The following is a 27,845-nucleotide window of genomic DNA, read 5'->3' as shown; positions in this document are numbered from 1 at the left end:
CGTGCACACTTCAGAAGCACAAGATACCTTCCTGTTTTGTGCTGAATACCGTTTTTTGCTCAATTTCTAATCAGCCGTTTGTTAAGTGAACTGCAAAAGCACAGAAAGAGAGCAGCTGTTCCCTTGCTGTTGCAGCTCCCTGGGCAAATGCTGTTTGAGGCGCTACCCAGAAGTGGCTGCTCACATCCATTACGACCTCCCCTCACCCCAAACTAAATATAATACTTCTCCTCTGAGATAACCCTCACTCTATGGCATGATTAACTGAAGTCCCGTCAGCACTTTGTTTAATATAGGTGTTAACCTTCTGAAAAGTCCAGACATTTTCTAAAGGTGTGACTTTAACTAAAGTATACTCTAAAGCCCCAGAGGCTGCTTTAAGAAATGTAACACCTTTTTTTTTTAATAGTCTACATATTTTGCAGCAGAGGTTACTTTACTATTTGGTAAATGTCATGCTATTATAAGCACCAAAACATTTGGTAACACAACATAACTAACAAAATTACATGTAATACCTAAGGTAGATATATCCAGCACGGTAAACAAAAAAAGAGTGTTTCCTAAACCACAAGTCAAAGGTACAGGGCACATTAAGTAATGGACACAAAACCAGGATAATTCAAAATTAAAATGGAACACTTAGGCTGATACTCCATCTTATTACACTTTGTAACACTTCATTTTTAAATAAGCAATATCTATTAAATCTGATTTCCTCAGTGTTCTATATATACATACATTTCTTTTTAAGAGGGGAGGGGAGAATGGTTATATGAAAGTGATCAACATACATGGATATTAGTACAGCTTCTAAATGGAAGTTGTTGATGTGCTGCTTCTTTAAAGTACCACCAGTTGAGCATGCTAAAATACAAGTTCATGACAATGCAGTCAGTGACTTCAAGGCAAGTTTCAATACTTTAAGGAGTGTTCCCAGGGTTGTCCAAATAAAACAGTTTATTCCCTCCCAAGAAAGAAACCAGCCTTTTTGTGCTTTGCTCCAGTGAAGACTCCTTGTGTCAGCAGAGCTCCATGATATGGCCATACAGATTAATTCAAGGTCCCTTGGTCCAAACTACTACTCAAGAAATGATCATACAGCTATTCAGTTCCCAAAGAAGATATACGATCCTCCACTTTAAAAAACTCATGTGGAAGATGAGAACAGTGTTCATGTGAATAGCATTTTTTACTGGACAGATACTAGTTAGCTGGATAGTTTCTGGTTTTGTTGCTTACTACTTCCACTGGGCTTAAAATTAATACTTCTGGGTTTGTTTATGGTGAAACTTTTTATAGAGTATGTTTTACAGTTGAGTATCTCTAGAATAAAAGATAGATAACCATGTTGCCACTGTGAAAATTGCCCAATAAATTATCTAATAACAACTTTGGTTTGTATTAATGTGCAAAAAAATGAGTAAAAGAGAAATTAGACAGATTTTAATGAGACTTTAAGCATTTCCACTGTGTTTTCTGCAGGTTTAAACCTAGTCATCAAGGAAAATTATTTGAACAATACATGGCCTTTTCCTAATTCAGTTTATTTGATAGTAGTAGATCATCAAATTTGTCTATATTAAATACACATAAGCAGACAGCAAGATATTGAATAGAGAAATGTCAGGTTAAATCAAAATAAAAATTTACTGTAGGACTTGACTCCTCTTGAATTTTGAATTTAAGGAAGTAATCTTACATTGTTACGTACATAATTGCTACTATCAATAAATATGGTGAATTATAAATTAAAATAAGCTATTCCACTCACACAAAACAGACTGGAAGTAACCTCATCTAAGTGTTCCTGCTCCAGCAGGGGGACTGAACTAGATGATCTTTCAAGGTCCTTTCCAATCCCTGACATTCTGTGACTCTGTGAAAAGGAATATTTTGTCCCTAGGAAGCAAAACAAAAAATAAGACACCTATACAGTTTCATATCCCCAGATCATCACAAATAGAAAGCAGTTATGCTAATTGCTAGTATTTAGCGTTACATTATGTACAGCAAACCTGTACTTAAATACCTATTTCTAGAGTAATTACATATGAGAAGGCTGTAATTGCACACGTTTAGCACGACAGGGCCGACGTCCCAAGTGACAAAACTCCTCCGCCATCCTTGGGTGGTGCCAGGATGGCACCGCTCAGCTTGGTGCCGTGCACCGGTAAGACTGAATTCACCACGCCGGTGCTCCGAAAGGAATTGAGCGACACAAAGGGAGCTGACCCCAGCTGGAAAATGGCTCCTCTGCCCGAAAAGCTGGCCTGGCTCCCCCAGGAGGCCTCAGGTGATGCATCGTGAAGAAGAGCGGGGTGGCTGGAGCAGCTTCCCAGGAGCTCTCTCGTCCCACCAGATGTTCAGGGCTCTGCTCCTTCCTTCACCACTCTCATCAGTGCAAGGGTACGTGCCCTTCATCTTTAGAGAGGAAATATCATTTTTATCGATGTATTAGGAAGCCTTGAGTGGTTCTGTGTGAGACTAAAATCACAATTTTTTCCATTTACACTAGCTGATATAATGAAGGAGAGAATCAGACCCCTAAAGCAAATGATACTGTGCCACCTTCCGTGCGAGGGATATACATAAAATCTAAAATACGTTCTATTTGAGGGAGAATATAAATAAAATTATGTAAAGTATATGCTCGTGACACGAAGTAATTTTTTGTGGTAATTTCTGTGTGGGAATGTTGCCTAGGCAATAGCCTGTAGGGTAAGGACACAATTAGAACTAAAACGCCTCCCTGGAAAAAGTATGATAAATTGCAGAGTTACATGGAGTTTACTGAGTTTATGGCACTGCTCCTGTTGAGCTATAATCTAGTCTGGCTGTCATTCTTCCTCTGATAGCCATTTTGCACAGGGATTGAAAAAAAACAACCAGCACCACGTTCTCTACGTCTGCTGCCACACGAATGCTTTCTGGAGTTTATTAACAAAACATGCAACCACACCAAAGATGAGCTGAAATATTCTCCTCAGCCCTGCTATATGACTCCCATCCCAAAATCTTGTTAGCTTGAACTAGTCCCTGTGAAGAAACCCACACCCATTTGCTGTGTAACCCAGCAGGCAAACAACTCATCTGACACAGCATGAGCCAGAAGCATCCACATATACTAACAAGATGAAATGTTTTAGATAAACATTACTCGCTTGTTAAAGAAACTGTACATTGGGTCAAGTGATTTCCCTTTTTGGGAAGTTGCAAAAGAGTTACTCTACTTCAACATCTGCCTCTGCTACTCCTCCAAAATAATCACTCAAGTTTAATGAAATATTTACACTGTTTAAAAGATTTAGGCCATTTCATTATTATTTAAGATGGGAAATGATGGTTAAGAGCAGCAGGTTTAAGTCTGAGGAAGGTTACATAACAGGTCGAACTCACTAATAAACAACATTGTATATACTGGCCTTTACCTAATTTTAGTTACAAAAAGTGTTAACAGACACACACACATATGAAAAACGAAAATACTAATTGCATTTGTATTGCATTTCAATAAAGTGTATTATACATAAATATGAAATTCTTGACAGTCCAGTGACCTGTGTTGAATAGCCTGGCTTTTGCTGCTTCTGCTGTTTATGTGAAGATTATAATGTAAATTAGAAAAGCAATATAAAATATTACTCATTTTATGAATGTTATTAAAAAATAAAAAGAGCTAAAATACTCAGCTAAGAGGAACGTACTTCAGAAGTGAATGTTTCTCCCCTCTGACTATAAAAAGAGATGCTAGATCAGTCTGATGGTCATCACTGTAGAGATCCAAAAGGTAAGTTGAATTCTACTCACTGTTTCCAGTTTCAAACAATATTACTGATGAGCAGCACTTGCTTAGTTTAGAGGGAGGTTTAAGTGCAATATACACTGTTTCCTGCAAAAAGGAGAGAGATAAAAGCATCTTCTCCATTCACTCAGGACAGAACATTCAGCAGGCATCTGAAATCACAGCCACACAAACGTAGACCTTCTGTCAGGGCAAACTTTCCAGCGGTCACCTAACTGCTGTCCAAGCCTAAATACACTCCTTAAGAATGCTGTGAAATCTCCACTCCTCTGAATTTCACTAGAAGAGCTGATACGTCTTGAAAATTATTTCTGTTTCAAAGGTAGGGGACAGACAAGATGTCTTTATAATCCCTCCACCTTAAGAGCCGTGCTTGGCAGACGAGTTCAGTCCATCTTACACACCTCTTCATCCCCAAGCACTTTACAAAGCCCATCAGAAATCACTGCTACTCAAGCTTGGCAGCACCATTCCAGCTTTCAAATCCAGCACCAAAAGTTGAGTGCCCATAAATGCACAACACATACAACTTTTTTTTGCTTTTTCCCTCCTGTTTAATGTCAGCAATGAAGGCAGCATGCTTGATTTCATTATGGTGTTGCAAATTAGCCTTCCTTTAACCCAGCAACAGTCATTTGGCACAGTGGCTTACTTTTCCATTAACTTTCCCTAATCATATTCCAAGTCCCCGTAATGATTTAATACCTTGTGTTCATTGCCAGGTCTGCTGCTGCCAGCATTTTACCTGCCTTCTTCCCCCTCTCCCAGCCCCATCATTCACACAGCCTAGGCAAGGCACAGTTAGGAGAGCGCTTACCCACCATTAATACTCCATGTCTCTCAGTCTCAAGGAAGCCATCAAGTCTCCTTGCATCAGTGAGTTTGCACTCAATTAGCTCGAAGAGCACTAAAAGTTCTCACTTAGGGCTATGAGAGGTACTATTTTGTCTTTATTCCCTCCACACCAATAAACTTTCATAAACCAAATACACTGACTGTTCTTTTCCTCTACCAAATCATTACGCCTAACTGGAAAAACCAAAGTGGCAAAGTTCTACAAGTTCTAAAGAAATTCTGTTTTATTTGAGAAATTTGTAAAACACAGTGTTTTCCCAGAAATGGGGTGGGGGGGGAGGGTAGTTTTGGTGTCTGCTTATTAGTGTTTTTCAGAGCAATTTTGCGTTCCATTTTTGTCCAATCTAGAGGAAATTAGTTGCTTCAAGAGTGTGTTGATCCTCAACAGTATCCCACCCACCCTCCTTAACTGTTCTCGTTTTCTCCCAAAATTTTTCTTCCATTCTTTCACCTCACAGCGATATTTCTTGCTGCTTTACTTTTACTCCCTTCTTTTTCCAGCAATCATATTTGACACCATGTCTACATATATTTCTTACACTAGTACCACTGTTACAGCTGACTGAAGCTCTTGGTAAAAAAATGACAATAAAAAAAGCCTTTGAAGTATTCTGAAACTAATCACACTTTTGGGGGAATTTGATTAAGCACAACAGTATGAGGATACCCTATAGATTATACACAAATCATATCTGCTTTTTATGACTGAGACTGGACACCTAAACCATGAAACTATGATTTTCTATTGAATTACTAACCTATACTGGTGTTACGCCTTGCAAGGGAGAGAAATACTGCCAAGAATTTCTATAATTCAATCTGGATCTTCAAACTCTCCAGTTTCTAAAATAGTTTGAGTGCCTTTGCAACAGAAGTAGAAAAAGAATGTATTAGCTATCTCAGATTTCCTTTTAACACTCCTATTAATCAAATTTTGTAGCTGTTGTGTGTTTTGCCTGTATCTTTCTGTTCAGAATTTTTATATAGTGCCTATAACAATAGGAATGAAATGTTCATTTTCGTCTTTCCCCTTAACATTAGCTATGGTTGGTTTTCTGTATGTCCCTGATGGCAATGGAAGGAACACTTAATGGTCCATCTCTGGGCATTTGTGCTGTTACATCCAAAATGGGATCAGTGTGCAACCAACTGACGACAGAAATTCTCCTGTATCATGGTCAGAATTAGTCCCAGATGAGGCTGAGTGACTTAAAATAAACTCTAACAACTAATCTGGACCCATTTTAAGCAAACATCAATAGTTACAGTCCTAATTTAAAGAAATTCAGTACTACTTGTCACTCCATCAATAGACTAAAACAAGCATTAAGAGAAATTCCCATAGAAACTTTCTGCATCCACAGAGAATAATGGAAACTACAAATATGTTAAAGTAATTCCAAACACTGCACATTTCATTAAATCTTGATAGGTCAAATCTGAAAAGGGGAGCAAAATGAAGTCTGAAAGACTTTGCACTACTATTTGAGATCTCGTAAACAGGTATTTCAATCTTTCATTTGAGTTCTTAGTCAAGTACCTACAAGAAAACACAAAAGCACATTTTATTGCCATAAAAATCAGAGTAAAAAACGCTCTTGTTAAGTATAATTTTTGCACACGTGCACTGCAGAGAGAATGGGAATACTTCTCTGGTGTTACTGCGAGGAAAAGAATATGGCTGCATGTTCTTGTCCATGCTCAAATACACATCACAGATATAGCAGGACCTCTTCTCAGAAAGGTGAACATCAACAGTGCACTCGGATGGTGCTGGACATCAACCCAGCTCATGTCCAGGAATGAGGAAGCAGATGAATTTATGCATAGGTACAGAGTAGAGCATACCTGTGTTAAAAAATGGGAGTCTGTTCCAACTTGAGTAGACTGTTGTGTGAACAAATAATAACAACCTGAAAAAAAATAAATATATATTTTGGCTAAAATACAGGCAGGCTTTTATATTTAATACTTCTTACTACACAAAATTGGCTGAGCATTCAAGATATAACTATCCCTGACCCAGAGAGATTCAAATTTCCCTTTCTGAGGTATCTAACTCCAAGACTTGGAACAATTTTGCATCATTACACACTTGTCTCACTGAAAGACTACTCAAAAGACCAGAGAAGTCAGATCCGTTTTGTGCAGTTCTCAGCTGAGTGAACTTGTTTTCTCAGTCCCTTCAAAATGGTGGCGTGATAAGTGATCTTTACCGAGCACTGTGAAAAAACAGTGGGAATCAACCAGCCAGGTTCTCATTTCCTGGTGGCACCTTTTGTGTTGCCTCTGAGGTTGGAATAATAGGAAGCTAAGGTCATGGTCTTGTACCACCTGATAAATTGCAGGGCTTTTCAGTAGATGTTGTTCTTGTTGGTGTTGTTTTTTTTTTTCCTAGCAATACACATAAGGACTGTAATGTTTACAAGCAAGTCATTGACTTTTGAAGTAGAAAGGAGGGTTGCTCCATAGGGGAGTTTTCCCTGGAGACCAGAAAGAAAAACATGAGATGGAGCTTTGGCAGCAGCATATGCCAGACAAGGGATCTTCAATGGACAGCTGGTACAAAGAAGCTAGCTGCAGTCTCGCAGATGGTTTTTGCAGTGTGTACTTCTACAATCATTGTCAAGGAAAGATAATAGACAGGAGAAGTTGGTGCTATTAAAAAAAATATTGACTTAGGCACACATACAAGTCATAGGGAAGTCACCCTTCAGAAATGTATATACAAACACAAGGAGATTGGAAAGTGGGAAGAATAATATGACTGACATTTCTAGAGAAATGAACCATTAAAGAAGCAATTAAAAGCCTCAGTTTGAAAGAATATTATCAAACAAACATATAGTCATGGAAGTAATTAAAAGCATTTGATTGCTTCATAATGGGCAGAGCTAATCAAGCTTGTTCCTAATCAAGGTTTCTTCTGCTCGTTTTAAATGTAACTATAAAAAAATATTCAAATTAATAAAGAACAGGCTACACTGCAATGTAGTAGCTATAACTTAGGTAAAATATGCCCAGGTACACCATATACCATGCAAGGAACCAATGTGGATACTGTGATATCAGAAGGATAAAAAAGCACCTGCACATCAACAACCCAGCTATTTATGTCCCAGGGAGGTTGCTTAAGTAGGTCAGAGATGTGGAAGAATGTATGAACCCACATTCCTGTACTATGTGCACATCTGCCTATGGCAGCTGGCACTCCTGCCCACAGGCAATTGCAGTAGAACAGGCTGCACCCATCGAGGTAGGGTGCGGAAACCTTGCTGTATTTCCTTACCTGACTAGCAAGGAATCATTTTGGTCCTCAAAGGAATATTTTTATTAATGTGAATAAAAGCAAATCTGAGTCTTTTTGCTCCCTCCCTCTTGCTAATGCTACAAGGAAAATAAATGCTCGTTTAATGATGGTGGGCAAGAAGAAAGAGGGAATGATATAGATGATGCATGACACAGAGCAATGCAACGCTTTGATCATAATTTAGGCGAGCACAGGCTTCACTTACAATCTTTGTCCATTTTAACGCCAGTGTCATATCACTGACTCTCCAACATTTACTCCAAACATTGGAATAAAAATGGAAGAAACAAACAAACCAACACATTTTTGAGGTAAAGCCTTTGCTATACTGCCCACTAATCCTACAAGGCAGGACTGTGTGTGTTGGCTCATAAGTAGGAACAACTTGACCTCCAGTGGCACTCATCAGTCAATCTCAAAGCATTTTACCAGGCAGAGCAGCACCACTTTCCCAAAAGCACAGATGGTGATGGTGAATAATTTGCCCAGGGTCAGCACAGGCCAGTGGTAGAGCCAGGACCATAATTCAAGGCTCCTGAGTACCAGCCTGGTACCCTAACACATCATAAAACTAGAACAAAACAAGCACCAAGTGTTTTCATTTATCATATAACATCTGAAAGCTACATACACATTGAATGTACACGATGAATCATGTTACAATACCTAGAGAATGTAACAGAACGACGATCATTTATTATTGACTCAATACTGTTATTATAATCTGGATTTTAAACACTTAAATATGGATTCTTATTTAAAACACAATTCACAGAAGAGTCTCCAGGAACAATTCTAGTTTATTGTTATTTCTGAGTATAATAGTTCTCAGATCATCTAAGATATCTCACTTCCACTTAAATTAAAAATACTAAACTGCCATCCTCTTTTGAAAAACAAAAACAAAAACAAAACAAACAACCAAAACCCAAACCAAAAACAAAACAGCTGAACATCCTTGGGTGCTACTCGAATTCAGGTTCATTTTTTTCAGCAAATATATTCATGTTACTATTTGACAGACTTTTGAAAATAAAAAAAGGCTGCGTCAGTCTCTATTTTCAGCTACAATAGTATGAATTTGAAGAAAATGCTACTGTTGCGATGTCTGATATTTATGCTCACAAGCTGCTTTGCTGACATGAAGCAAAACGTCAATACTCTTCTCACCAAAATTATCATCCACCCCCTCTTTTCACAGTCCCTTTTCTTACAATACAATCAAAATATAATATAGAAAGTGGTGAACAAGTCAAGTATGACAAATACAGGTCTGACTAAATGTTACACATAAATACCATATTGACACCCATATTCTGGGAAATTAAAATTATATTTAAAGCTTTTTACGTAGATCAATAATAATATAGTCACATTTACTAAATTAAATAACAATAGTTACTTGAAAGAAAATTCTTACCTGGCAAGCAAACGAAGTGCAACCTTTAATACGGTCTTTCTTTGACTTACTGGTTGCTGCATATCCCTCTCTGTACAGGAATTTAAGAGTACATCACCTATGGGCAAAATGCCATTTTTCATTCACAGAAGAAGCCACAAGTAGGCACCTCTTCCACTCTACATTTCTAAGCATCAAGTTCTGGACCTGCTTAGCAAACAACATCACAGCTAATGTAAGGAAGAACATAAGATATTTCACTTTCTCCTTTCCTGGCCCTTATCCCAGCACCATGGTATCCTGTGATGGAAGATGTAGGGTGTCAGTCATTCTAAATCCAGTGTCAGCCCAAAGTGGTTTATTATCATCACTTCTGTCAGTTAGAAGATACACACATTTATTATTGCATTAAGTAGGCTGAACTAGTTCTTGGTCAGTACCACACTCCAGAAACGTCTCCTATTGTTTGCAGTGACTTGTCTGGCATCTTGCCCTAAGTCTTGAAGAAGAGATATGGGTAGACTATTATCTCTCATTGAGTTGATGAATTGTTAACTGTTTAATCAATACAGAAAATAACCCTGTGTCTAACAAACAGACATGTATGTCTCCAAAGGAACAGAAGGATCTTTATTGTAGTTAAATATGCTGATTAAAGAAAAAGACAACTTTGGGGAGAAAATATCAATCTGCATTGATTCTCTGAAGGATTTCAAGAAGGAAATTAATCAGAAAGATGGATGCAATCAGGGGTTAGACAAATACAGAATTCCTGGCAAGCCGAGAAACCTCAGAAGTACACAGCAAGTCTGTTGAATGAAGAGGGAGAAAGAGAAGGAGGGAGAGGGAGCTTTCCAATTTAATTTTAGTAACAAAGAGATGTAGCCATCACCTTTCTTTCATTTCTTCTTTCATATCCTATTATAGACATCTTGTAAGTGTTTCATATCCAGGTGTCCAGCTCCTATTCGCCAAGCAGACAAAGGACAAAGATATCCAGTTGGTCCAGAAGAACTCTTCGTGCAGTAACGATGACAAACTGCAAGGCTCCCTGACACACTGTACGCCAAACCCGTGAAGGTCCCAAGGGAATTTTCCACACACTAACTTTTCCATGTCCTGCAAGGTCCCACCAAAAACCTTTTACGGCTTCGCAGGTGACTGGACAGTGTAGTAAAGGGCTGCAGCTTCAAGAGTATCACAGCCTACACAGAATCAGTAGTAGGAGCACAGATCAACACTTTGTGAACTGTGACCCCAGCAATGGTGTCAGTTATCAAAGTCTCCTGCATCATTCCTGTGACTGCATAACAGCAGCTGCATTCACAGAATGTTAGGGATTCGAAGTGACCTCGAAAGATCATCTAGTCTGTTGTTAGGAAACGAAGTACAAAACAGAATAATAGCTTAATATGTGCAAAATTTAAACACTATAACATCAGAATATAAAATATAGCTGGTTTATGTACTTGCTTCCTATTTGTAAGCTATTAATGGTATTGTATATAACAGAAAAAAAGAGACAAACAACAACAAGCAAACAAAAAAACCCCACCACCCTGGATGATGATAATGCATCCCGTTCAACAATCACAAACTGTCCTGTAGACTCTAAATATAGTAAATCACAATTTTATAAAGAATATAGGTAGTTGCATCAACTACACAATTTGTCTTTGCACAGTAGAAACTGTATGCAACATTATATCAGGAATAAGTACTGCTTTCTGCTGTAATTTCACAAGTGTGAAAAAGAGATGACTAACTAAGGATTTGTCAAGAGTGCCAAAATAATTATTTTACATCAATAACATCCTCAAAAGTTCAGGCACTGGAAATTTTAGTTTCACCTGGGCTTTGAAACATCTAAATAATTGGACTTTGTAAAACCATTATTCTCCAGAGTGACGTACTGTTTATGTTATACTGTGTTCAGTCTGAATTCCAGATAGACTCAACAGCCTCCTACATAATGTAACTGTCCTGGAATAAAATGACTTTTTTTCTTTCTTTCAGGCATGAAATGTAGGAACGCTAGAAGCAAACAACATGTCTCTAGCGCAGCATTTGGGCTCTATTAGTCAAAGTGTTGTATTCCTTAAGTATACATTAGAGGATAGATGTGCACATAAAATACCATATGTCAGTTTCAAAGCTATAATTTACATAGTTATTTAAACTTATGCAAATGAGGACATTAAAGTTGAGACACACACCAATAAAAGGAAATTATAAGTTTAAGCTGCCACATCGGCCGTAACTTCCTGGCCGTGACTAGGTATAGTAGAACATATGGCACCTACACTCTCCCACTGTTCCCATCGCTCCTGAGAGAAGGCCATATGTGCTGTATTACCTAGACACAACAGGGCGCGTTATGAGCACACGGTAGCCTTACTTCTGTGTTTAACTCTTACAAAGCTCAGACCAACTTCTCTCTGGAGGCCAACAGAACCCAAGGGAATGGCAGGAAAATGTGCCATGGGAGGTTTAGGTTGGACATGAGGAAAAGGTTCTGCACCCAGAGGGTGGTGGAGCACTGAACCAGGATCCCCAGGGAAGTGTCACGGCCCCAAGCCTGACAGTGTTCAAGAAGAGACTGGACAAGCCCTCAGACACGTGGCGTGAATTTTGGGGTTGTCCTATGCAGGGGCAGGAGTTGGACTTGATGATCCTTGTGGGTCCCTTCCAACTTAGGACATTCTATGATTCTATGATCGAACTACCTGGAAACAATCCTTATGCCATGGTCTTTCTTGTCCTGTTACTCCTCTAGTTCTTATCACAGTGCAACATGGACTGGGAGGAGTAGCTCAAGCCAGTTCCCCATCACAGCTTGGAGAATTCAGCATGTCCAAGCAAGATTCATAGGATTTTCTACCCCCACTTACAAGGTAGCTTGCTATAAGTCACTTACACCTCTCCCCTATGCATTGTGAGGCCTTTGCCTATTCCAGATGGAAAAAAGGGTTACAGAAAGTTTATTTCCTTAAACCTGTACTCAACCTCCTACAGTTTTCCCACGTACAAAATACTGGATATAAAGTTTGAACAAGAGTCACGTGACAACTCTGACAAAGTTTTAAAATCATCAAACAGATGATGTTGACAATCAGAAAGGAGATAAAATATCAGCAGTGCAGAGAAAGAATAACATGATATGTGGGTTTGTTTTGCCAAAGTGGTAGAGACTCTATTTTGCCTGATTTTACAAAAAATGCCTTTTAATTATGAAATTATTACATTGGTTTTTCCAGTTCATGGTAAAAAACAAGGTGTGGTTTTCCCCCCTGCCTAAAGCTATTATCATTCCGGGCCTTATTTTACTAACCAAAAAGAGAACATTTGCAAATTTAGCATTTGTAAAATGGCCTCTCCATACACTGATACTATATGCACCATTTAAGAACTTTTTTTTTTCCCCCTGTTTGTTAGTTTGGTTTGGTTTATGTTTGGTTTTGGTTTGTTGGTTTTTTGCTTGTTTGTGTTTTTTTGAAGGGTGTTTGTTCAGTTTTGTTTTTTTCAATTAAGCTAAACTATTCATGCAGGTCTCTAAAGCAAAGGAGACAGACAATGAATTATAAAATCAGGAAGATTAGCCAAAAAAAAAAAGCAGGGATCGAATGAAGACAAATATCATACTGTTAGGCTTCACTTGTTTGTTTCACATTTCAAACAGTAAAAAGAAAGAAAAAAAGTTTACGGTTTCTTCCCAGTAAGAGACCATCATAGAAGAAGAGAAATATATATTTCACCCATGCCCTTCACCATGCTGTTCCTCAAAATTTAGCATCATTTTACAAAATTGCTTTGGTGAATCCATCTATAAAAACAGCAGAGCTGTTATTTTCCAAAAAACCACTCCAGTTTCCTGAGACTGTCTACTTATTCCTCTCAACATTAAACTGTCAAAACCTCAAAGCTTTACAAGATATCTTAATTCCGACCTATAAATTTTACTTGAACGTATTTGAAAATGAACAGGCTGACAACCGCTATTCGTTACTGTCACCACTAGGAAGTTCAAGTTACAAGACAATGAAAATACTTGAGAGAGAAGTGGGATATGTAAATAAAAAAGTCAATATAGCCTTTATGGCACTAATTCTACCTAGTCACTTCTTCCAGCAATCGCTCATGGAAAAGCATACGCATCCTTTCATGAGCCTTCCTGTTTCCTATGCGGTGATGTGAGACTCCACTAAAAGGCTCCCCAGGTCTCAGGGGTGAGGGAAAGCGATATGAGCATACACAGGTTGTCTGCATCGTGTGACGGAGCTACTCGTGACACAGGAGAAAAGCCACAGCCTGCAGCTGCTCACATTGCAAAATGTTCTTCTGGGCTTAGAAAATCTCTGCCACTTAGTTGAGAACACACAAACCGCAGCTCTGCTGCAGGGAAGGGAGGCAGGTCTGGATTAACCAAACCTCTCCCTGACAGATGGAGATCTCCATCCCATTATTTTATATTACACCGTGTAAAAGTCCACAGGACTCGTGTATGACAAAGGAATGCAGCATAAAAACCAAAACAGTTATTTTCTCTGCTGGTGGCTCTCCAGAAAGTGTAGCCTTGGTGTAAATTATGTCAGAGGCATTGACAAACTCTGTGCAAGTTAATCAGACCACAGACTACTGTTATTTCAGCTGAATGAGGCCTCAGTGATATCAGTTCCATTTATTGGTTTGTGTGAAGCTTTTGTCACAAGGAGGAAAAAAAGACTTTCCGGTCACAAGCACATGAGGGACTAGCAATTATTCCTTAGCCTCCCATTTGCTATAGGTTTGAAAAATACCCTCTCAGTGTAAAAAAATAAAAATAAAAATAATGAAGGATGTAATTTTACTAATAACTTGAAGAGACACTGCCTCGGGGATGTGCACACAACATGGTGTAACTGCTAGGTCAGAAAAATAGAACAGATCAAGTTCGATGGACATAACAGAACAGTGCTACAGGTTAATCTCTGAAGATGTCATATGACTACACTGAGGAAATCAAGAGGAGTTGCAGATACCACTGTGAGCCATAATCTCAACTTTTAAAAGGTCTGATAAATGCAGTAACTCACAGTAACAATCAGTCTATGTAACTCATTCTGAGCTATAAGAGAAATTACGTGAAGCAATTTTGCTACTATTCTTTCCTTAAGGAGTAGTTCAGAGAGGTGGCATCCTTCCAGTGTATACAGCCTATTGATCATATTCAATGTCAGCCTAAAATGCCTCATTAATAAGTGAGGATATTTTAATGCTGCCTAAGTTAAAAATCTCTTTGCCAAAGGACATAAAAACACTATATTCCATTGGATACATCAAGGAAATTGGATATTTGCAAACACTACCAATTATGGAGTCAAAATTTTGTGGCAAATATAGACCGTAAACAAAAGACACAGGTGGGAAAAGAACAGATTTTCTTGGTGAATATTTCTGAATGAAGTATTTCTGTGAGGTCACATGAGTGCAGAAAGATCAGAAGCCAATCTATGGCCCTTCCAAAACACCTTCTGGAGCCTGAAGCTATGACGGAACGCTATGCCAGATGGCAATGGCCAGTGGTGCTGTGGTGGGCAGATTTGCTGAGGTCTTACAGCATTTTCTCCCCTTGCCTGGAGTCACCAGCCTCTCTTGGCAGCGGCATCCAGTATTTGGATAAAGTGCTCTGACTGCTGGCACCAGCTTTTCAAATACAACCATGTGGGATGGTGGGAAAGATTATCACAGAGAGGGATCCTGACGGGGCACTGAGGCCAATTAATAATAAGGTAAGAACAGAGCAACCACAGAACCCAAATGGAAAATGGCAGAGCAGGGGGAAGGTTCTACTGGAACGGTCATCCCTTAGTGACCATTCTGCTGTTCTGCCCTTTCCCCTTCCCCACCGTCAAAGTTAGTCACTCAGAAAAAAGAATCATGATGTGTTGACAAAGAGAAAATTTTCATCTCCCTCAAGCTGTAAAACATCTTAGCTGAGCAATACTTAAATGTCAACATAAATGTGTTTTGGTGTAAAGAAAAATGTATTATTATTAGAAATCACAGCTGCCATTGCATTTCATAGTCAGGTGGATTATGTTGTCTAGAACTAGGTTTTGACAACAGCTCTTTGATGCGCCAGCTACATACTGTAACCAATTTCATCTGCTTTATAAGTAACTGAAACGCACTAAAATCTGAATTTTTTACCTGGAGACCAGCTCTTCCAAAGTTTAGATGACCTCTAATCAGAAGGTATGGTTTGAATTCAGTTAAGTTAGCTTAATTTTGCCTAGCTGGCCATAATCACCTAAAGGCTGGCCCAAGCTCCTGGGACTGCAAACCTCCACCAATGTTTTTTAGGTGTTTTGTTGTTGTGTTTGTTGTTGTTTTTGTTTGTTTTTCAGATAAACTTAACAGTTGTGGACTCATGTTTCAGTAGGACATTTCACAGCTTTCCAAATTCAGAAATAATCCAGGCCATTCCCATTCCCACCATTCTAGGAGTGAATCAAAGCTTCTGCTCGTCTCTTCTTCGAAAGCCTGGCTCTCCAATTATCACCAACAGCATTACTCTGGAGAAACAGGTTTACTTATAAACAACAGCAAATCTGTGATAGGATTTTTTAAACAGTGTATTTCTGTACTTTTAGTCAACTGTGTAATCTCCATCCCATTAAGAGTAAGGCCTCGCTTCTTCGACACTTGGCAGTGTTCCCTGCTCCTCTCTTTCTGGTCTCTTCCCACTCCCCACCCCCCTCACACATACTTTTTAAACCTGGCAGGACTGCTCTGGACCTTTGAGTTTGGTGCTTTATGCCTTTCTTTGTCCGGTTAGAATTTGCAGATTGGCCAGAAACAAGACAATAGGACTTGTCAGTGTTAATGGACCCAGCACTGTCTCTTCCTAAGTTCTTCAGCATTTGCTGGTTTGCTAATCTGGTGTAATAAAGTTCAACTGCATTTTGCATCTGACTAAGAATGAGGTATCTAAAACCATTCTCCCCTTTGTATCTGATCAAAATACATAATGGAGTTAAACTAATCCATTCCTTTAAGAAATAACACTGCAATGGCTACATCAAAATTTAGTATTCTTCAACTATTACAGATGATTCCACACGCATTATTGAAAAGTTTCCACTTTAGTGCACTATGAATCACACCCTAAACATGGTAGGTTGAAACTAAATTACTAATGTTCGATCAATAAACACATTTACTGTTTTCTAGTCTCATTGATTATTAAATGGCTTGTAAGGTCCCATAAAGAATTTTCCATGGCTTCCAAAATAATCATACCTGGCATTTAATTTCCTTTTTCTCCTTAAGCAACATTATTTTAGGATTGGCTTAAATGGATCTATGCTGTTCTTCTCCTTTTGACATTCATTCTTAGAAGAAACAGGTTCTTCAACTGGTATCTAGTTTGTTTGTATCTAGTTGATTAATCATATTAAAATATAGTCAGTCTTATTTGATCATTGCTAATACAGAGCTCATAATACCCACATTATACTTAGCCAATTTTGTTTTGTTTAGACAGTCATTGTTTAGTTGGCAGACTGAACAATGGGGCTAAAATAATCTATGCTTCATCTCCTACTCTGCCAGTCTTCAGGGCGGGGGTGGGACACATGACAAGCTCCAAGATTGAAATACTCATTTTCAAAAACTCAGCCAAAGAATAAATACACAACTTTCTAAGTACTAGCATTCTCTTACCTCCCTCCTCCACCTTCCCCACACTCTTTCCAGTCTTTGTTTAATATAGGAGGAGATATAGGAAAGGAGTCAAAAGCATTGACCCATGAAAATACATACAAATTTGGTCAGGCTGAAGCTATTAAAAATTGCTAGCTGTGGTTGTTCCTAAACACAAAGTTCCTATTCTTGCTACATAAAGGTGGCATAAAACTAATGACAACATGAACTCTACATCTATTTCCTCCAATTCTCATATCAATAATGTTTGCATCTTACTCATACCATACAGAGAAAGATACAGACAACCTTCATTTAGCCCTCTTGTGGGTCTCGTAATTATATATCAAGCTTTCAGTCCTCTGCCTCAGATGGACAATGAGATTGGCAGTAAACAAAACTGAGGACTGCAAGAAGACTGAAAATAATCTTTGGAGATTACAGACACTGATGAAAAAAGTAAAAATTTGCTTCTTCTCTTCCAGTATGATAGTTGGGAAAAACCCTACACTAAAATATGAAGACAGTGGAAATAAAGTTATCTGGGCAACATTATAATCAGCACTGCCTAGATGTTAGTGCTTGACTTCACAGCTTTAAGATTAATCTTCTCTGTAATTTTATCCTGTACACACGTGCTAAATTGTGAGAAGAACCACCTGAGATCAACACAGGCTTGTATCTCTATTCTGCAAAATGATACCTAGCTTACCCACCACAGTAAAAGGTGAACTGTACCTCAAGTCTGAAGCCCAGATATTCAAAGACTGTATTTTCACCTATATTCAAGAAAGTGGTATGCTGCTCCATGTTCTTCCTTTCTGCCAAAAAAACCCCTCAAATTTTATTTGCAAAGAAAAAAAAACACTTCTTCATTTTAATATATGGCATGGAGTTTAGCTTGCAGATATATCATATAACCAGGTTTTTAAAATTGTTTCTTGTCACCATTTAGCTACATAAATGAAGCTTAATTTAAACTTGTACATTCATGTTTAAAAAAAAAAAATTCACTATCATCTAAAAATTAAGATTTTTACATTGAAGCAAAAGCTATAAAACAAGGCACTGCAAAAGCTCTGTCTGTCCCTTGCCATATGTATATAAAACCTTAATTTAGCACACATTACAAGATGTAGTTTTACCAGCCAGGGCTATATCATATGGTAAACTCTTTAAATTCATCAATAGTGTGATTATCATTCAGTATTACCATAGGATATAATTCCTGCAGCAAGTAAGACTTCATCCAAGCACACCAAATTAAGTTTTTATAGGAGAAAACTGAAGAGTATTTCTTCCAAGATTACTTATGTTCTAGCTCCAAGCTGAAACTTCACTTTTCCCCATCCTATTAGAAAAAGGGGGAAAAAAAGATTTATGCTTACATATTAAGCTGTTCAAGTAATTGGACTCTTCCTGGCAACAGCAGTTTCCTTGCCAAAGCTAGTAATCATAGCTTCCACTTTTGTTGCTACATGATTCATTTTTGTAAGTTTAGTAGGTATTACATAATATCTGACTATTTTTCAGTTGTCTTGTTTTTCTCCCAGAAATGATTCATTTGAAGTTTGATCCATCTCTCATTAATAACACAGAAAAGATCTATATGAATATAATTGGTCCTTACAGTCTAGGAGGTGACTGGCTGGTCCATCACTCCTGCATATGCAAATAAACAGATTTTTGGATATTTTTACCTCAGAAGGCGACAGAAAGAATATGTCTTCCTGCACCTGATCTGAGATGAACATTATTAGTTGCACTAAAATCAAGTGACCTTAACAAAAGGGAAGATGATTCCCATTACTACCAACTGAGATTAGCTTGCTTTACCTTTTATTCAGGTATTACCATCCAAGAAAATGTCACCCGTTTACCATGCCAAGAACATCTATACACTAAAAACATTAAAATTACCCTTTGTGCAGCTTGCCATCCATTCAACTTCAAAGCCAAATTTTTGCTATTCCTCAGCACAAGAAAGCAGCACAGAAGATTTAAATAAAAGACAGGACTTCCTGAGAAGTCTTTAGTTAAACTTCAGCGCTGAACATGACAGGAACGTAACGCTTCAGTGAGAAGTGAATACAGCATCAAAAATGGCAACGCTATTATTCACCACTTTGTCCTGTTACATTCCCTTGTTTGTCCTAAGATAACATTTGCTTTAAAAAGAACAACACTTGAAAACAATTTTTGTTTCTAAGCATTTGTTCAGAATTTTGCAGCCAGGAAGTAGCTTTTGCATGGAAATTGTTATCTTCTGCAATAATTTCTTCCAATTTCATGGCCTTAGAAGATCCTGTCACACACGGACAATAATCAGTCACTGTCTGTTTGGGGGCAGATTAGGTATCATAGCTGTGATTTCTCCTGCAAGAGGTGAACCTATCTCAAGGAGTCAGCAGGCAGCCACACGGAAGACCTCTGAGCAGCAGGATGAGTTCACCACCTTGTTCCTTCCTTTGATTTCAGTGTTTGCTCCTGCTGCAGGTATCTGGCTTGCAATCTTAGCTTATCTCTTGCTCTGACTTAACCTAGAGATCCATTATCAAGGACTCCTGATATTGATATAATCAGCATAAGGTTTTTTGCTCTGGTTCCCTGGCTTCTCTTTCTGATCCTGATGGTGAGTTTGGCAATGGGATGCTGGCTTTCCAAATCAACAGGCCTTCCCTAACCTACCTGCAAGAAGCAAAAAGCGGGGAAACACGAGGAATACACAGCTCCTTTCTAAAGTCTCATTTCTGTTTAAAACAAACCATAAGGCTATACTGTTTCCAAAATATTCCCTTCAACATTTTCCTAAGAACTCTTTGCTTTTACCACACCTACATATTTTACTTTCTCCTTCATCTTTCAAGTAGCCCTAGGAAAGTATGTGTCCTTCTGCTGCATACTGTTACAAACACATGGGAGTAACATAGGTGGCCAGATTTAAAATTTCAAAATTCAAACAAAATCAGCATTTTAGTTTTTGAGTAATTAAAATATGACTGCAGAACACACGAGGCTGACAACACTGGTTTCTGCTGCCAGTGACAACACGGAGCCAGAAGAGAGAGTCAGAAGTCAGAGAACATGATATCACTATCACCTCCTCACCACTAACGCACAAATCTTCAGCTTTTTGCTAACTGAGGCACATTCACCATCTAAATGATGCCAAACCAAGAGTCTGAAAAAAAAAATAATAAAGTAAATAAAAGTCTTGAAGTGCTGGCAGTGATCTCATATAAAAAGCTATGCAAGCCACTATGGGAAAGTGAAAGATAACCTTAGTTAATACTCACAGAAATTAATTATGTATCATTAAAGTTTTACTAATAAAATTTCTATATGATGCTTTAGAAGAAACCAAACCTGGGGGACTTTAGTGTTGGGAAATGGGAAAACTTTATTAATTCATTTGCATAGTTAATTCCTGCAATTGGTAAAATCCAATGAAAGACTATCCACTTTAGGGTCCCACAAACAGTTTAAAATGATCCTGTATTCATAATGTGAAAAAATGAAAAGTATCAATGTTTTCAGTAAAAGAATAAGACACTCGTAAATACTATTTAAATGAATGCGTATGTTTTGAAACCAAAGAGACGCTGTTCAGGAGAAAATGCATTTGATAACATATCTTATGAACAGTGATATGTGATTTGATTCCTCCTAGATAGATTTTGTTTGAATTTGAAGAGAAAATAATCCACAGCTCAATATAAAAAGGGAAAGGGAGTGTGTGTTTTTGGAAGGGAGGATAGCATGCTAGCCAATGACAATTTAATTTTTCAGGCTTTACATACTAACTATTCATAAAGACTGGTTACTTTAATCGTTGTCATGAAGTATTACCTAACCCTTCAACCGATGACTAATTTTGCCACCCTGTTGGTAGTTAATCAGACATCTCTCACTGCACATATGCTGAGCACATAGCTTCCAGAACGTCTGGCAAAACACTCAGTATTTTTTCGTTCACTTGGATCCATAAAGCGTGTTATGTCACTGTCTTGCTTGGGCTCCATCCACTTTTAATCTTTCAGCTCTGGTACAAATGCCTGTGCAAGGTAACTGAGAAAAGCATTTATAATCTCTTATGTGTTTTACAGGACTTAGAAAACGCAATCAGAAGGGTAACAGAGAGGCACAGGATGCTACTTGATGTACCCAGCCCCTAGGATACACTAAGCATCTCCAGAAGCCCACCCACCCCTGTAGGGGGGTGCGGATTTCTGATGGCTCTTGTGTAGCACCTGGCAGTCTTAAAGAGAAATCTCACACCATCTAAGACATCTCAGAAAGAAGCAAGTGCCTCTATCTGGGTAAATCACTCAAGTTCAACAATCCTCCATGTGAAACAAGGAAAAGACGACAGAAAAGTCTCACAATAATTCAAGCTCAAGTTAGCAAAGAGAAGGTTTGCCTCTGTTAGGACAAGAGAGGGCATGATGAAGCAGGCTTGACCTCTTGTCCTAATCATTAGAACTACTGCTCAGAGTATCTTCCTTAAAAGATCTTCCCATTTGTCCTCCATCAGTTCTTTGTCTGACTGGACACCTGCAAGTGTTCACCCATTTCCCAATTTATTGGTAACTTGAGCCTCAACATCCTGAGCTGTAACACTGTGCTAATGTCAGCACAGTATAACAGCAAGCGGCTCTAGCTGTAGTAACATTATGTATATAATATGTATCTTGGTTGCATTTCCAATTTTTATGGTACATCTGTTAGAGACATGTAATGTATTTTTAAAGTATCAAGGTTCCTTTTCATTCTTTTCCGTCCATTATACTTTTAAAAGATAATATTGACTAGTCTTCTGAGTCCCTAAAATTCTGACTATAGAAAATCTGATTTCTTCCTTGCTTAAACTAAGACCAAAGAGGTAAAAATCACAGAATGTATTTCTGTAATGCAAGAATAACTAATAACAACTCAAGTTGTCATCTAGCAAACAAAGGACAGAATATAACAGCACTTGAGTTTCCAAGACTAGCTATGACAATATTCCCCCTTGTGGCCTTGGGCAAGTTACTTAGCCTCTCCAGATGACAGTCCCTGTCTGTAAAAATGAGGATAATGATATTTACTTACCTCTCTCAGAGGAGATGTGAAAACTAATTAAAATAATTTGTGTAAAGAGCTTTGAACCTGAAAAGCACTACATAAAGTGCTAAGGAAATAGTGTCTATATAAAAGACTGAGGGGAAAAGATTCAACTTACACAGTAATGCACTAGTTCAAGAAACACACACAGCTCAGTTTTCCTTTCTTTTATTTGTATGTCAAATCAAAACTATACACCTAAGGTAATTTTCCTGCTATGAAATAAGTTTAGTTATAAAGGACATTGGTATTGTGGCATTTTCAGACTACTGACCATTTGTACTCCCCTTTTGTCTAAACTCAGTCAAGGGGATGATCCAAGGAAATAGTTATGAAATTTGCCCTTCAATATTCCAAACACATCATATGGATAAACTGTAATCAAAATTTGTTAGGAATATTGACATTTTCTTACCCATAAGCATTATGTCACTTACTTTGGCCAAGGCCTGGACACTGTCTACTCATGCTGAATTCAGTGAACGTCACTGTGTCTTCATAAGGGAGTGGATGAGTCCATTATATTATTTTCCAACTGTGGAAAACTGTGCAAGTGAACATGGGGGAGTTGTTAGCTGGAGAGACACATTCTTCTTTACTAAGCATTTCATTCAGACTGTTTGCAAGTAACTCAAGTGCTGTTTGAGAACAGCAGTTTACTCAGCGAGAGTGATGTGAGAGCAGGTTAAACTACAGCACCACCATAACACAGCACATGACAATCCCTGGGAGTGAGATACTTATCAAACATAGCAATGCTTTTAGGAGAAAAATATGTGTTTTTAGAAGAAAAAGAAGTTCTCTCTCTAATGTCACCCAAACACCAAGTCAAATTAATTGATAATCTTCAAGACTATGGCAAAGGAAATCTTTGAACTGTAAACTGAAGAATAATATACCAAAAGCAGTGAAGACTCATTCTGGGCAAAAACACTTCATAATTAATGCCATGACTAGATCTTAACATCACTTAACTTCTGGGGTGGTATTTAGTAATAGCCAAATAAAAATATATCTACTGTCAGTTCAGAAAGCAGCATAACATTCATTAAAATAATCAGAGAAATAAAACAAATATCTTCATTAAATATGTGAATTCTAATGGACGGTTTTGATCACTGTTTACTAATGTGATGACATTACCAAGTCATTCTCTGTCAGAAAAATTACATGCATTGGATTAGGTAAATTCTGTTTTCAAAGGCTTCCTAAGAAAAAGAAGCAATATAAAGCTAAATATTTACCAGCACTACAGCAAAGTATTAAAATAAACAGGCAATATACCCTATTTTACTTATAGCTCCCTCCCAGTGCATGGTTGACAATTAAGAGAATGTGAGAGGGAAGCGAGGAAACAAAGAAGAATAGTTATTTTAACAAAAAGGAAATAAAATCATTCTCTCCATACACTTTTTTGACAAGTCCAGTATCTCCACCCACATGCTAAAAAAGATTCTTTGCCCACCCACTCCCAGATCAGCAAAGGCAAACAGGGAGAAATCAGCTGCAGAAGAGATCAAGGTGACTCAAACCAGGTTTTTTGTTATGGGTTTTTTTTTTTGTTATGGGTTTTTTTTAAGTTGGTTTCAGCCTTTATTAAAAAAAAAAAAAACAAACGCACCAAAGCAAGAAACCTGTTCATATACATCCAGGCACCATCATAGGAGGTTATTTGAGTGCTGACCATACAAGGTGTACGGCTGGACAGTAAAGAAACAGCACGGAGGGGTGGCTGACTGCGAGCCATCCTTATATGCCTAGCTCATTTAAAACCTGCACAAACCAACGTTGTCTTACACCTTCCATCAACTAGTCTAGGCCATACTGTTTCTTTGCATACGTCTGTACACAGTGCAGAATATGGAGTTCAATTACCTTTATTTACAATACATCTGTATTTTCTTCTTTGCTTATGATTAAAAATTACTCATCAGACAGATCAAAACTGTTGATTAATGCACTTCATAATACTGTAGATGGCATAATTGCTTTAAAATGCATTTCTTGATTAGTATAAATACATGAATAAAAGCTTTTGTCTAACAAGGAAAAAAAATGTGATTGCACACGCAAGCAAGCTTAACAGCCCCCTCAGCATCACTATACCTGCTCTGGTATCCTGTTACAAACCAAAGCATTAGGATTCTCAATCCCAGTGAAAAACAGCAAACAGAATTATCTCTAGTTTAATGTTTTTCTGCTTAGATAATTCTGTTATGATTTTCAGAGGGTATACTTCATCTTTAGAACTGTTAGATACTACTTCAGGTTACTGATGTTCAAATTGGAACAACTGGAACTAATCTAGAATCCTGCGTTGCTTCATCTTTTGTACTGTAAGTTTTAATTATTCTGCTACTTTATTATGCTTTCCAAAGGAAAAAATCAGCCTTGGGCAGAAAGATTAGAAAAGATGTTTATATGTCATAACATATTTTTGGTAGCATCGTGGGGTGTGCATATGAAGTGTTTCATTGCAGGGCTCCCCCCATCTTCACCCCTCCCCACCATAAAAGAGGTTTGTGATGCATTTGTTACTTCTCCAAGTTGATTGCTAATCATCCACAGACATTAATATCCTGCTGGTCCCTGTGCTTTAGAAGGGTTTTCTTTGGGTTTTTGTTTGTTTTTGTGGTGGTTTTGTGTGTTGTTTTTAGATTCTTTTTTTTTTTCCTCCTGTTTAAACAAGTTGATTGCCATTTTCAAACACATACCTCGAAGTAAAACCAAGATGAGTCAATATTGTCAAAAAGTTATTCTGATCAGTAACTTTAAAAAAACCCACAACATTTCAAATAGAAAATTAAAATTATAACGGAAGATGAATCCCAAAACATGTCAGCTATTGTGGTTAAAGAGAAAAAGCTCTGTGAAGATGCTGACAAACAAAGTAACTCTCCATGTGTTACTTCTTCTAAGGAAACAAGCATGTATCTTTGATCATTTTACACATAGCCTAAAATAATTCCTATTCTGATCATTTTAATTACTTCAGTAAAACCTAGCAGTACCAGCATATAAGTTTTGTATTAAGACTCACATTCATGTTCATAAATGTTGATATAATACTTAAGCTGTAAGTTACACAATTATTTTAATTGACTCTGTAGATCATATCAAAGAACTCAAATTTAAGTACGAAAAGCCAATTTAAGTTGCTACAAAAAACATTAATTTTCCTCAAATAAATCAGTCTTCTATGAAAATGTAATTACAAAGTAAAAGTATTTTATTTGAAATTTGCTCTTTGTTAAATCAAAGCTTGAGTGATCTGGATGAGGGGATTGAGTGCACCCTTTCTAAGTTTGCAGATGACACCAAATTGGGTGGGAGTGTTGATCTGCTGGAGGGTAGGATGGCCATACAAAGGGATCTGGACCGGCTGGATTGTTTGGCTGATGCCACTTGTATGAGGTTCAACAAGGCCAAGTGCCGGGTCCCGCACTTGGGTCACAAAAACTCCAGGCAGCGCTACAGGTTTGGGGAAGAGTGGCTGGCAAGCTGCCTGGAGGAAAACGATCTGGGAGTGTTGATTGACAGCAGCTGAACATGAGCCAACAGTGTGCCCAGGTGGGCAAAAAGGCCAACAGCATCCTGGCTTGTATCAGGAATAGTGTGGCCAGCAGGACAAGGGAAGTGATCATGCCACTGTACTCAGCTCTGGTGAGGTCCCACCTTGAATTCTGTGTTCAGTTTTGGACCCCTCACCACAGGAAAGACATTGAGGTGTTGGAGAGAGTTCAGAGAAGGGCAACAAAGCTGGTGAGGGGTCTGGAGCACAAGTCTGAGGAGGAGCAGCTGAGGGAACTGAGGCTGTTAAGCCTGGAGAAAAGGAGGCTGAGGGGAGACCTTATGAGTATCTACAACTACCTGAAAGGAGGTTGTAGCGTGGAGGGTGTTGGTCTCTTCTCCCAAGTAACAAGTGATAGGACAACAACAAATGGCCTCAGGTTGCACCAGGTTCAGATTGAATATCTGGAAAAATATCGTCTCAGAAAGGGTTTGTCAGTCATTGGAACAAGCTGCCCATGGAAGTGGTGGAGTCACTATCCCTGGAGGATAAAAAGCGTTTAGACTAGGTTCTTAGGGACATGGTTTAGTGCTAGAATTAGGTTAGGTTATGGTTGGACTTGATGATCTTGAGGGTCTCTTCCAACCGATTCTATGATCATCAAGACCTTCCTGACAGACAAGTTTTAATTAAAAGGTGATTGTTTGTAAGGTTTCACAGCTCTCTCCCTTCTTACCACTTACCTTACCATCTCAGAGATTACGCAAGAGGAGACTGCGTCATTACATACCTTTCTCTTTCCTTTCATGGGCAGAATATGTGATGTGCTTCAAACATATCCCAGAACTGCTATGCCTCAATATGACAAGATGGACTTAAACTCTATCTCAAGTGTTACAACACAGAAACTTTCCTCTTGGCATGAAAGAGCTTTTACTGTTATTTCATATATATTTCATCTCTATACAGGCAATATATATTTTTATTTTTCTTCTCTACAAAAAAGCTAAGATTTCTGCAGGACAGGTTGGACTCAACACAAGTGACAGATTTACTGATTGGAAAGAAGGTGTGGGTTTGTTTTTTTTTTTGAGACATAGACTTTAAATAGGCTGAAATAAGATACAGATAAAAATATTATTTTATAAATTCAAGCATTCATCACCAAGCCAGCAGCCCAAATTACAATATGCAGTGTTAACTGAAATAAAGTTGTCAGAGGATGTTTGGATGAAAGGTGGATGTGATAGAAATAAATGAACTTAAAATAAATAGAACAGCCTTGAGTGTATTTCAAAAGCCCATGCAGCTTCAAATGAGGATTTATGAACTAATAAACTATAACCATTCTTTTGTTCTTCAAGCCTGCACTGCAAACCTAGGAGACTGAAACGACAGTCTTATAAGTAGATACAGTATTGATAATCTCTTTGCAAGCTATCTTATATTTCAAACAGTAGTCAGCGTATTTTAACAATTTTCACAGTGAAGTGGGTAGCAGGTGTTGCAAAGAGCAGCAGCAGCATTGAGCCTGGTAACTGCTGCCTGAAGAGCAAGATTTTTCTGCCATTTCCCTTCTGTCATAGCTTTGGTTTCCTGGTTTCTGGTACCTACTCCAGGGCTCAGCCATTCACCATTTGTACGGCAACACTGATCTCAAATTCTGTAGTATTTTCTTCATTCAAAGAGAAGTTGGCTTTTGAGGAAAGCTGTTTGTCTTTTAACCTTTAGCAATAAAGGCTCTTCTTTGATCCAAAGGTGTGTGATTTCCTCTGTTTATAATAAGCCCCCAAAAGTCTCTAGTGGAGTTACAGACCACAACAGTTACAACGCTGATTCTTCGTAACTCTACTCACAAGTATACACATGCACTTAAACAGCACTTAGCGTAAAATGTTATGTGAGTAAATGCCACTATGAGGCACACTCAGTAAAAACACTGGGCTATTACTATTTTAATAATTATTCCTTGAGCTAAAATCCACTATTTGAAACCAACTAGCAGCGTACATAAATTACCTTTCAGACAAGTTTTACATGTTATAACAGCTAACAACTGACACCAAGTATAACACCACCCATCTCTTCAGCAGATACTTACAACCAAACTCCCAGGACTTCAGAGACAGAGTGGACAATTATATTTTGGCTTGATCTCCATCTTCCTTGTGACAGAAAA

At 38.1% G+C, this 27,845-nt stretch overlaps 1 protein-coding gene across 6 annotated transcripts in view; it reads right to left on the bottom strand.

Annotated features, from left to right (window-relative positions):
• Nucleotides 1-27,845, bottom strand: part of SYT1 (synaptotagmin 1) — a 360,340-nt gene that overhangs the window by 301,189 nt on the left and 31,306 nt on the right. The window contains exon 1 of one of the 6 annotated variants that reach the window (XM_071799472.1): nucleotides 6,509-6,530. The exons of the other annotated variants lie outside the window; for them this stretch is intronic. The gene's annotated coding sequence lies outside the window, so the exon portion shown is untranslated. Of the gene's footprint in view, nucleotides 1-6,508; nucleotides 6,531-27,845 lie in introns of those variants that run through there. 6 annotated transcript variants of the gene reach the window in all.

Source organism: Patagioenas fasciata, chromosome 1 (assembly GCF_037038585.1).
Source record: "Patagioenas fasciata isolate bPatFas1 chromosome 1, bPatFas1.hap1, whole genome shotgun sequence".
Taxonomy (NCBI): Eukaryota; Metazoa; Chordata; class Aves; order Columbiformes; family Columbidae; genus Patagioenas; species Patagioenas fasciata.
The sequence above is the reverse complement of the archived record's forward strand: the minus strand, read 5'-3'. Positions and strand labels throughout refer to the sequence as shown.